General features: G+C 34.4%; 1 pseudogene; it reads left to right on the top strand.

Annotated features, from left to right (window-relative positions):
- The first annotated feature begins 2,281 nt into the window (after positions 1–2,281).
- On the top strand, positions 2,282–4,441 carry LOC125051276 (annotated as a pseudogene).
- The last annotated feature ends 7,347 nt before the right edge of the window (positions 4,442–11,788 follow it).

The following is an 11,788-nucleotide window of genomic DNA, read 5'->3' as shown; positions in this document are numbered from 1 at the left end:
AATTTCATAACCCATTGTCATTCATTAAAAGAATCAATTAAATTTTTCGGATAGGATTGAATTTTTCACGAACTTTGTAATTTATTTCATAAAATATTTACTGTGATCTGTGACTGTCATGAATAATAAAAATTAAATGTGACCTATATAACAAAAGTCTATTAATAAAGCGATAATCTATACACGTCAACATTACACGAGTAGCTACTGAATATAAGGTTAAATGATGCGACCATGTAACCACTAACTACCCAATCTAACCGCCGCGCTGTGTGGGCAGCGGTTAGTATTGGTTAATGACTGTTGAGAATTCGATTACGTATAGCCATTTGATATGTTCATAATATTGTAATAAAGAGTATCTTCTGTAAGTAGTTTTTTATTTAATTACAATGTTTAACACGCGATGAGGAGAATGTTGTAATGGTCGCTTACAAACATTTAAGCTATTTAAAAGAGTGACGGATAGTTATTGGCACGTTCTTCTAATCTGTTTTACGCCCTTGATTTGAGAACTGCCAGTAACTTAATAATCAGTTCATAAGTCAGTTTTTATTTTAGGTCCATTGTAGGTACGTAAATACGTACAATGATCATAGTGAGAATTTCTCTATTTTTACGAGTAAAAAAAACGACGTACAGTTAGTGATAAAACTGTTTTAATTCACTTGAAGCAAATTGGGAAGATTAAAAAGCTTGAAAGATGGGTACCTCACGAATTGACGCAAACCGGTAAACGCGCGTCAACTCCTGCGTTACATTACTGAACCAGCACAATAATGTAGGTATTTTAAACCGAATCATTACCTGTGATGAAAAATGGATTCTTTACGATAATCGGAAGCGCTCAGCGCAATGGTTGGATCCTGGCCAGCCAGCCAAATCATGCCCCAAGCGAAAATTAACCCCAAAAAAGTTACTTGTAAGCGTTTGGTGGACTAGTGCCGGTATTGTTCATTGCAGTTTTCTCAAATCTGGCCAGACTATTACGGCTGATGTCTATTGTCAGCAATTGCAAACCTTGATGGAAAAGCTAGCGGCTAAACAACCTAGGCTGGTCAATCACTCCACGCCACTGCTACTTCACGACAACGCTAGACAACACATTGCACAACAGACGGCTACCAAATTAGAAGAGCTTCAATTGGAATATCTAAGACATCCTCCGTACTCCCCGGACCTTGCTCCAACAGATTACCATTTTTTTCGAAATTTGGACAACTTCTTGCAAGGGAAAAAATTTAACTTTGATGGGGCAGTCCAAATCGCCTTCACAGATTGTATTGAACCCGTCCCACTGTTTTTTTTAGTAAAGGGATCAATGAACTACCTATGAGATGGCAAAAGTGCATAGAAAACAATGGTTCATACTTTGATTAATTAAATATTAATATATTAAAAAATTTTCGACTTTTTGTTCCTCCCATACAAAACGCCAATTTCATATGTAAGAACCTAATATAAATAATCGGAGGCGCGGAGGAAGAGAGATTTGAATAAAATGCCTGTGCTTTGGTACGCAAGGGTGGAGGGGCTGCATTTCCCGTAGCGCGGGAGCTGTCCAAAAAACCAATTACATATTATCTAGATCGGTTAGGTTAGGTTAGTATACCTATCAATATTTTTTTTAAATAACTGTTTCTGGCGCGTGAAAGTTGTTGGTTGAAAGTGGAAATTCTAACTGAACTTGAACTTTAAAGTTCAAAAATTGTAAGTATCGATATTTCATGCTAAAAACCCATAGATTAATTAAAAAAAACAATTTAGATGCAGAATGTCACATCACTAATAATTGATGCAAAATGTCACATCTCTAATAACCAATAGATTATAGAAAATGAATAGTTTGTTTTAGAATTTCAATACATTACACAAAAGTTTAAATAATCTTTTTTAATACTTAGTCGCAATTCCGGCAGCAGAAATCACTTGGAGGTGTTCCAATCAAGGTAAAGAGACACCACATAATAAATATTATCAAATTCGGGCGACGGATTTCTAAATCTTCACCATTCTAACCTTAAAACTTTAACCATGAATATCTCTATAACCATGAGGTTTCGCAGGTTGGGGATGATGCAGGGGGTAGTTCTCACCTCCCTCCATCCCCTCCTCCCCAAAAACCTTATAAATCGACGGTCCATATTGTAAAGTTTAACCCAATTATATTTTGTAGAAACTTTACGCTTAATATTCTGTAGTTGGAATGTTTTGTTACTGTCAAAGTCATACACAATGTTTTGAATTGTTATCAATAATCAAATATCAGAGTCAAACGTAAACAAAATGGCGGCAGTGTAGGCCGAAGGCTTTATGTGCTTGCTTTGTAATACCACTTAAAAGAAAAACATATTGTTTGTTAAGATTAAACATTTCGTCAACAGAACCTTCTCAAAATAAGATATGGGAGCTGTCACTATACGAGTTACATAGAACACCTCGGGAAGTAATAACAGACGCTACGGAGATAGCCATCTCCCCGCGTAGTTTGCACAGTGAACTAATGTGCAATATGTTTAGATATGCTCAAGAAGACCATGACAACAAAAGAATGCCTACATAGATTTTGTTCGGATTGCATTATAACTGCATTACGGTCTGGTAACAAAGAATGCCCGACCTGTCGAAAGAAGTTGGTTTCAAAGCGGTCCTTGCGACCCGTTCCTAATTTTGATCTACTTATATCTAAAATATATCCAAGTAGAGATGAATATGAAGCTCATCAAGAAAGAGTGTTGGCTAAGATTAATATGTCCCATTTTCAAGCTTCCCTTGTAAACTCTATCACAGAAGGAATCAAATAACAGTCTCAGAATAGGCCTCAACGATCCAGGAAAAATCAAGAAGAAAGCAGTGCTAATAGCACATCTACTGTTAATGGAAATAATACTCACCCACCACAAAATGGAGGTACAACAAGCATTTCACACAAAAGAGAAGGTTCCTCATCCACAGGAAATCCTACCCCATCTGGTCAGTCAACATCAAATCCTGCATCTGTTAGAACTACACCATCTCCAAGTCCATCCAATCTGAGTTCTGTGTCAAAAAATACTAGTACAACTAAAAGAGCAAAGTCTGTATTAACTTCAGAGAGAAGTGAAGAAAGTGAATCTAGTGATGGCAGGTTTGTAATTAAATTTTTATTTCAAACTCCGTAAAACGTTAAACTATATATTAGTAGAAAAAAACTTCCTTATAATGACAACTCTACATAGCTTAAAAAAGTGTTGTAAGTGACCGTAAATAATAGACCCTAAATTCTCATATATCAAGTATGAATAAAATTTAAAATAATTTCAAGTCCTTAGTACATAGGAAACATATATTTGAAGTGTGGCTTGATATAAATCTCATTGAATATTTTATCACTTTATACCAAGTTATTCCAGAACAGAGGGTGAAAATTCTATGGACACAGAGGGTGAGGGTGAGGTGCTGAATCCGAATGAGATTGAGCTGGTTTTTAAACCACATCCCACTGAAATGATGGGCGATTACCAACTTATGAGAGCTTTGAGGCTCTGTACGATACTTGATGACCACAGCTAATACTTCTGGTAATTTTTAAAATACATGTAGTAATCGGATAAAAAATATTCTGAACAACCAAAGACTTTACTAAATAAGTTGCTTCTATAAATATGTTAACTATTATCGTTCCAACTCTATAAAATTCTAATATGACTTGAAATCTATTACAGTTGACCACCTGAGCAAATACCTTGCAATGCGGCTTACACTTGACCTCGACACTGAGTTGCCAGAGGCATATCGACTGCTCAACTTCTGTATCTATGTTGCACCAACACCTGGACAGTTTGTGCCATTAGTAGGAGCACAGACATTAAGGCAGATCAATGATAAATATTGGAAGGTATATTTTTAATTCCATTTCAAATTGATTAGTGAATCCTTACATTAATACAAATATTACTAAGCAAAAGGGTTTGTGCTCTCCAATCTGATGTAATAAAAATACTTTATATGTTGAATAGCATATTTACCAAGTAATGATAAAGATTACATACAAAACACACTAATATAATTACTAAGGGATGAGACTGGGAGGCAAAGGTAGAAAACTTTCCATATATTTGTAAGTCATTGCTATTCTGTGGTGGAATTAAGATTAATAATACAATTTCAACTGCATCTATGAACTTTTAAAAAACACCTTTTTTGTTGTATATTCAATGATAGAACAAAGCTTGCTTACAATAATATTATAACATGGTGTGAGCACCAAAAATGATAAGGAGTAGGATAGGTCTTGACATGAAAATAGTCTAGTGTTTAGCAAATTCAACTGTTTATTATCAGGCTTAATTTATGTAAATTATTAAATCGTACGCACAACTAGTGAGAGTCTTAGTGCGGAAACTGAGTCCACCAACATTTTTACTCTGTCTTTAATCGTTAGCATCGAAAAAGCCATTGTAATTTTCAAAACATTTTTTTACTTCTATTATGTCGCTATTTACAGCCCTGAATTCTCCACAACGAGAAACTGATGAAGAAGTATACTCCAAATCGCCACCCTCTCCAGAACTTACCATTGAATATGTTCGGTTGAGGAATGATGACGATGAAGTGACAGATCCTGAATGACTAGAAAACCATATCAAGGCACTCAGAGCGGAAAGTGAGGCGAAAAAAAAGCGAAGTCGTGTAGATGACGACATATCTACTGCCGAATTGGCAGAAAATGATGGTTTGTTTCATTTTGATAAACTTGACAAGACTTCAGTATTATTAACTGTGTCTTCTGTTTGATTTATTTATATTATTCCTTACCCAATTATTTTAGTCTTTTACTAAGAAACGTATCTTAGACCTCGAAAGCACTGCATAACTTTTTACATTTAATTTTCATACTTATTTACGTATTAGAACTTGCTCCGACTCGTCCATAAATATCATGAGGATATTTCCGGAGTAATTGTCGCCCGGGCCCGGCGAAAGACCACCAGACCTAGATTTAAGCAAATAAAGTCACTTTTTAGGAAAGATTATTAGCAGATTTCACACTGCCCTGCTGCCTAGCTTTTCGGATCTGCCGGATCGCGTGCTCGATAGGTTACTATATATAATAAAAAAACTAGTACAGTCAAACCTGGATAAGCGAGAGTTCAAGGGAGCACAATCTCATTCTCGTTTATGAGGTATGCAGCAATTTCAAGTCACAGCAAGTACGAATGTTGTAAATATGTAATAAGTTTTTTTTCGCCTCACTTTCCGCTCTGAGTGCCTTGATATGGTTTTCTAGTCATTCAGGATCTGTCACTTCATCGTCATCATTCCTCAACCGAACATATTCAATGGTAAGTTCTGGAGAGGGTGGCGCTTTGGAGTATACTTCTTCATCAGTTTCTCGTTGTGGAGAATTCAGGGCTGTAAATAGCGACATAATAGAAGTAAAAAAATGTTTTGAAAATTACAATGGCTTTTTGGATGCTAACGATTAAAGACAGAGTAAAAATGTTGGTGGACTCAGTTTCCGCACTTAGACTCTCACTAGTTGTGCGTACGATTTAATAATTTACATAAATTAAGCCTGATAATAAATAGTTGAATTTGCTAAACACTAGACCATTGAGTTAGACAATATACATTGATTACAAGTAGCTATCTACTAACGTCTGTTAAAATTAGCCTCCTAAAGGTTTCATTACATCCATGGGCAGGTTAACACTTGATTTTTAGTGACCCGCATAGTAATCAAATAAAAACAAAAACACGTGACCTCATTTCACCAATTCAAACCAAATATGGACGACGTTAGTGGAAATTGAAACTCAAATGAAGTAACCAATGCTTCGCGTTTTCCTTTTCATAAGGCAACATTATTTTGAATCTTTTTCCACGTTTATGTATTATAGTTTCACGAAAATGATATCAATAGAAAATTCAATATTGTCATCGTGTGCGCTTTTCATCGTCTTCTAAGTTCATCGCTCTTTCCTGAATGGAAGTCGACTTTAGTTATTATACGACATATATATATATATATATATATGTTACTTTATACCAAGTTTTTGTTAAGTTTCACCTGTTACATATGTGTATATATATATGTCACCGTAAAATTGTAAACTGTCGAAAGATTGTGAACTCAACGTACTGCTTACAATTTAACGTTTTATTATTCGGTAGATTGTAATCTATCGAAGTGAAACCGTCAAATTGTGTAACGGATCGCACCTCGCGCGCTGATTGGTTGAACGGAATATGCCCCGTGCCACCATATTTTTTTTGTTAATTCGTTTGTTGTCGAATGTCAATTGATTGTTTTGATGAATGTAAATTGATGTCTTGTTGAAAGTAACTCACAGCTTTAGAATTAGTTATATGAAATTGTTGGGAAGTAAATTTAATCTGAGATTGACCAAAGAAGTTTGAATGATAACTAAGTTTGTTTGTTGTTTTCATTCTATATTATTTTCATTAAATATGTACAACAACAACAGCTGTTTTATTTCAAAATACTAAAGTACACTATTTTTATCACACAATCAAACCCACCGCCATGCTATAGACAATTATTTGCGGCAGATTGTCAACTTATGCCTTGACGAACGGTTACCTACTCGTACATCGCAATAACGGGTGGCTGTCGCTTTAGTTTAAGTCTACGGAGGAATTATTTGTCACAATAATTATGCAAAAGTTGGCGTTAGTAATTTACCATAAGACAAGATATTATTGTTTCTGATTAAATGCTTACTGTAATATACGCATGTGAATCCCCTTTTTGCATTTTCTTCTCGGAATAACTTACTCATTAGTTGCAAAGACTTGAATCATTTATTCAAAAATAAATGACCAACGAATTAAAATTAATCTCTTCACCAATAATAATAATAAAAAATTAAAACAAATATGATTATTTGTGTTGGAAAAAAATATTAATTGTTTCATTCATAAATTTAATTTTACTTAATTTCCAATATCAATTTGGAAAATTGTTTTTTCCTAATGAGGTGATATTTTCCATTCTTAATATGTATTTAACTATCTCACACTTTCGATACAATATTTCCGTTCTCCGTATTTTCATTAGTGTTGCCCAAATGCAAGACCAAGACGAGACTTAGGCCAGTCTTGGTATTGTCTTGCGTCAATACACCTGGTCTCGGTCTTGGTATTGGTATTGCGCTCTCAGTCTTGGTCTTGATCTTGCAGCAAGAGTCTCGCAAGACTTGCAAATACCTATTTGCCTATTGCTATTTGTGGGGGCTTGCGGGCTATCCTGGACCATTCACCAATGTACAATGTTCATCAACCAATAATAGCAGGCAGGCTACAGGCATTGTGTTGAGATTAGCAGATTTCATTACAGTGTGCGTAGGTACATTTTTTAGGCAATTTGTCGTACTCGTGACTGGCGCGCTTTGCTACGTAGGTACTGTCGTTAAAGTATGTGTAAGTAAGAAACGATGTAGGTACCTACTACAACAAAATTGTATTCCTTAGAAAAATAATCGTCGTACCTACACGACGATTATTTTTATTTATTTATTAAATCATCGCTAAAGACAATAGTCGCTACTAGAGTAGGTACGATAGAAGTTGATAAACTGACACTGCAATTCTCGATGATTTTAAAACAAAATGCGTAAAGCAATATGACGTCGCTCATATTTGGAACTTTTCCACGTTTCAAGTTTGTTAAAATCACCCACTTCCAATTTTGCAGTGCAATGTCCTTTAAAAAGGTATAATAGGTAATCTATATATATAAAAATGAAACCCGTTTTCCGTTGTCACGACATAACATGAAAACAGTTTGACCGTTTTGTCTAATTTTTTTTAATAATATACCTTGAAGTACGAAGATGGTTCTTACGGAGAAAAATTAAAATAAAATTGAGTGAATCAGTCTAAAAACAACACTTTTCTATATTCCCATACAAAATATTCGTAATAATACTTAAAAGTGAATTTGAACTTTAATACCATAGCATAAAGTTCAAGTGTTAGTGGAAGGGTTCCGGGAAGGTAAATTTTTATTTTTTGACATAATGTATTTGTTGTCTTATCAATTTTCTTTTTTTATCTTACTAGCTAGACCGGTGTCCCGAATAGCAGAATAAGTATAAATATAAAGAATCGACTGTTAGGCGGTAGGTACGATGTTCGCCAGGCCAGCTAGTAATAATATAAACTAGGTATATTTTTATTACTTACAACAATTTTTATAAAATCTACCTATCCTTACGACTACATTCTTCCTTGCGAGGACAACATAATCTATTTGCGTCCGTTCTGAGCACCCGGAAACTTATTTTATTCTTTAGAACATGGGCAGTGGCGGCGACCTTTGACATGAAAGCGACGGCGGCAACACAAAGTCTAGAAGCGGACTAAATTTTTACCTATTTTGGTGGGGTTGTCGATGTTGGCATTAGCACAGAAAAATAAAATTAAGTAAACACAACGTTTATCCACTTTTTAATAACTAGGTATCCACGATAGAATATTTTTTCTACTAATTTCCTAAGGGTCGATTCGACCAAACTTCAATTTATACACTAGTAACTATACCAAGAATAATCTATTCCATGATTTTAATCTCGAGTAAATCCATAGTCGTTTGTCCACGTAATCGATAGTATAATTGCGCTAGGAATAACAATACGCGAATAGCAAGAAAATGGTGAACGAAAATAAAACTCGGCAAATAAATGTTGTTCTACAACGGGACAGTGTAAGAGCATACATCATGTCAACTCGATTTTGCCGTATTATAGTGTGAAAAAGTAGCTTTTAACAGGTGTCAAACGACAACAAAAAGTTTTTATTTCTTGTTTGTTTGAGGCTTTCGTCTAAAAAGGAACTTCTGTTGAGCCCAGTTTTTTTAGAGAATTTCATTCTAATATTATAGAAAATAAAAAATCTAAAAATAAATTGTTTAAACGTTTCATTATACAATGCCAGCCTATTAATTTAGTGCGTTGCGTTGACTTGAAATTAAAACACAGAACACATATTTGTGAAATGACAGAAATCAGCTGATTGGACTGACTGACGCCATTAAATTATTCTAGGAATAGCTGTTATTCCGTGCGAAACGGCGGTATAGTTACAATTCCCGAATAAGCCCACTATTCTTAGAATTTGTAGTTGGTAAAACGTAAAATTTATTTACTCTCGATTAACTGACGATTTATTCTAAGATTAAGATTTACTCTTGTTTGGTCGAATCGACCCTAAGTACTCAGTCTAAATATCTTTTTCATAATTTTTGTTTTTCAATAATATGTTGTGTGTAATTGTATGGTAAACTATAAATCTTACTAGAGAGCTTTTTTAAAATAAACTTATTGAAAGCACTGACATGGCATATACACTTTTCAATCTTGCTGCTCACATTTTAGTACCTAGGTATCACTCACTATCTACCATTTACCGATATTAACAATGATTATTTCGAAATCAAAATATTCGCTATTCAATAGATGCAATACCTACTTAGTTATTAATTATCATCTCGCCCGACAGCTTTTAACGCTGTAGTGTTCGAATTCAAGCCAGTGTGAGAATGTATTTAAATAAAAAAAACTCAGAGCATTCAATTTATACCTACCTACTGCTGGGACATCTTCAAGGTCATTTAATTTTATACTCCTATACCAACCCTACCAAAATAGGTAAAAATTTGTGTGCCTCTGTCCGTACTCTTTGTCGGCGAATGCGGCGCTCAGTGTCAAATGCTGTGTTACACTTGTTGCAAACCGCGTCTTTGTCGGTAAATTATCAAATAAGTAGGTATTTAATACACCGACCGACCAACAGTTTATTCGCAGAACGTCACATTTCCCCAATCAACTTTGAACCTTAATTCTTTAGCGATAAACTTGAAAATCTGTTGAAGAAATTTGATAGGATGTAGTACCTTGATGTGCTGGCGTCTGTACCATAGTATTGGCTGCCGTAGAAACTGTTACTAGAACTACTCGACTCGCTGTTAGTTTTAAATTTTGCTAAATAGAAGAATAATATAAACTTTGAAACATAAGTTTCACACCTACATGATGTTTATATAATTTTGTTAACTATAATTTTAAGCACATACCAACCTACGAGTACTAACGTTAGATCTGCACATTAGACATAAACAAGCATAACATATTATTATAGGTAGATACCTACAAGGTATGAACTTTGCTAGAAAGTTATTAGGGAACAGATTTGCGAGTATTAACACGCTACCTACTTAATAAATTGTTGAAATATAATAAGTACTTACCTACCTAATCAATACAATACGTTTCAGGGTGCTTTCAGACGAGCGGCATGTTGCCAATTACAAATACAACTGCAGCCCTTAGTTTAGTGTTATGATTTGTGATACCTACGGTTTTGATACTGGGGAACGTTTCTCAAAATCGGGATTGAAACCAAATACCTACTTAATAACGCCCAAATCTCAGTTTGTCTTAACTGCAAGACGCAAGAGTCTTGCAGGCTTAAGTATTGTCTTGCTCAAGTCTTGCAGGGTTCAGTCTTGGTATTGGTCTTGCTATAATAAGGCGGTCTTGGTATTGGTCTTGGTCTTGCAAAAACGCAAGAACAAGACCAAGACTGCAAGACCAAGACCGATTTTGGGCAACACTAATTTTCATGGATTTACTATACAAAAGTATTTTATTAGAAATTATTAATACAACACTAAAAGCTTATGGCAATTCGTCAAATATTCAACATCAAGTGTCTGTTTAATTAAATGGTGCCATATCTAACAGAACTTATAAATAGTTTGATTGTTTAAGTTTTGAAATGCACCTTATAAACAAATATATTCACACAGACTACTAATAAATTTTACCATTACGGATTTACATAGAAATCGCTTTGCTATAAAAAATCACGGAGCTTATCTTGTTTTTTTGCTCTGGCGTTTGACAAGGGGATGTTAATGTCAACTTACAAAATATAGTGAATTATAGGTCTACCAGAATCTGATGGCAAAAAAAAATTTAAAAATTAGCGATTTTCATATGGCAATAAAAGAAAAATTTCATCTGTCAACTGAAATTTCGAGGAATTGTTTTTGGTTTGGCTTCAAATTTCCTTTAAAAAGTGATGAAAATGTCGAAGAAACCTCTTCGATCGCAAGCAAGACATATTGTTTTCAATGTTTATCAAAGAATACTTGATCAACAAGATGCAGAACATACACAATAATCGATATTGAGCCATGTGCAAGCGTTGACTGGTTAGTAGGAATGACACGTATTGATACTTTGGTTTATGGGATTTTTCGTGTGTATTATATTATGTACTTATACTAAACTTTGGTTTATTTCAGGGGTTTCTTATACTACAAATAAACTTGGATTGTTTTGATTTACAATTGATCAGAAACTTTCAAATAGGGATTGATGAATAGCGAAAATCTTGTGAACATGTAATAAAAATTGAAAATCAGTTCATAGAACAAGATCGGTTAATTGAGATGCAGGAGGAAAGGTTTATTATAAAAACTGCGTTGAAGACTTTTTTTATGGATGTGCCGTATTTGGAACCATTTTCAAGTTCTTAATTAATTAATAAACTCATGAACAGAGTAATTGGAGTTTTCATCTAAATTTCAAACCCCACATTCGCCACATTTTCAAAAATTATCATTGGATAAATTTTAAATATGTTTTGCATGTATCACACACAGAATCAGCCGCTATAAGGAAAAAAAAGTATCAAAACGTTTTACTCCAATTTCCCCAGTATTGCTAGCGTCAATTTCTTTTTTCCCTTTTTGCCATCAGATCCTGGTAGACCTATA

This window comes from Pieris napi, chromosome 7 (assembly GCF_905475465.1).
Source record: "Pieris napi chromosome 7, ilPieNapi1.2, whole genome shotgun sequence".
NCBI lineage: Eukaryota > Metazoa > Arthropoda > Insecta > Lepidoptera > Pieridae > Pieris > Pieris napi.
This window is presented reverse-complemented; position numbering and strand designations above follow the sequence as displayed.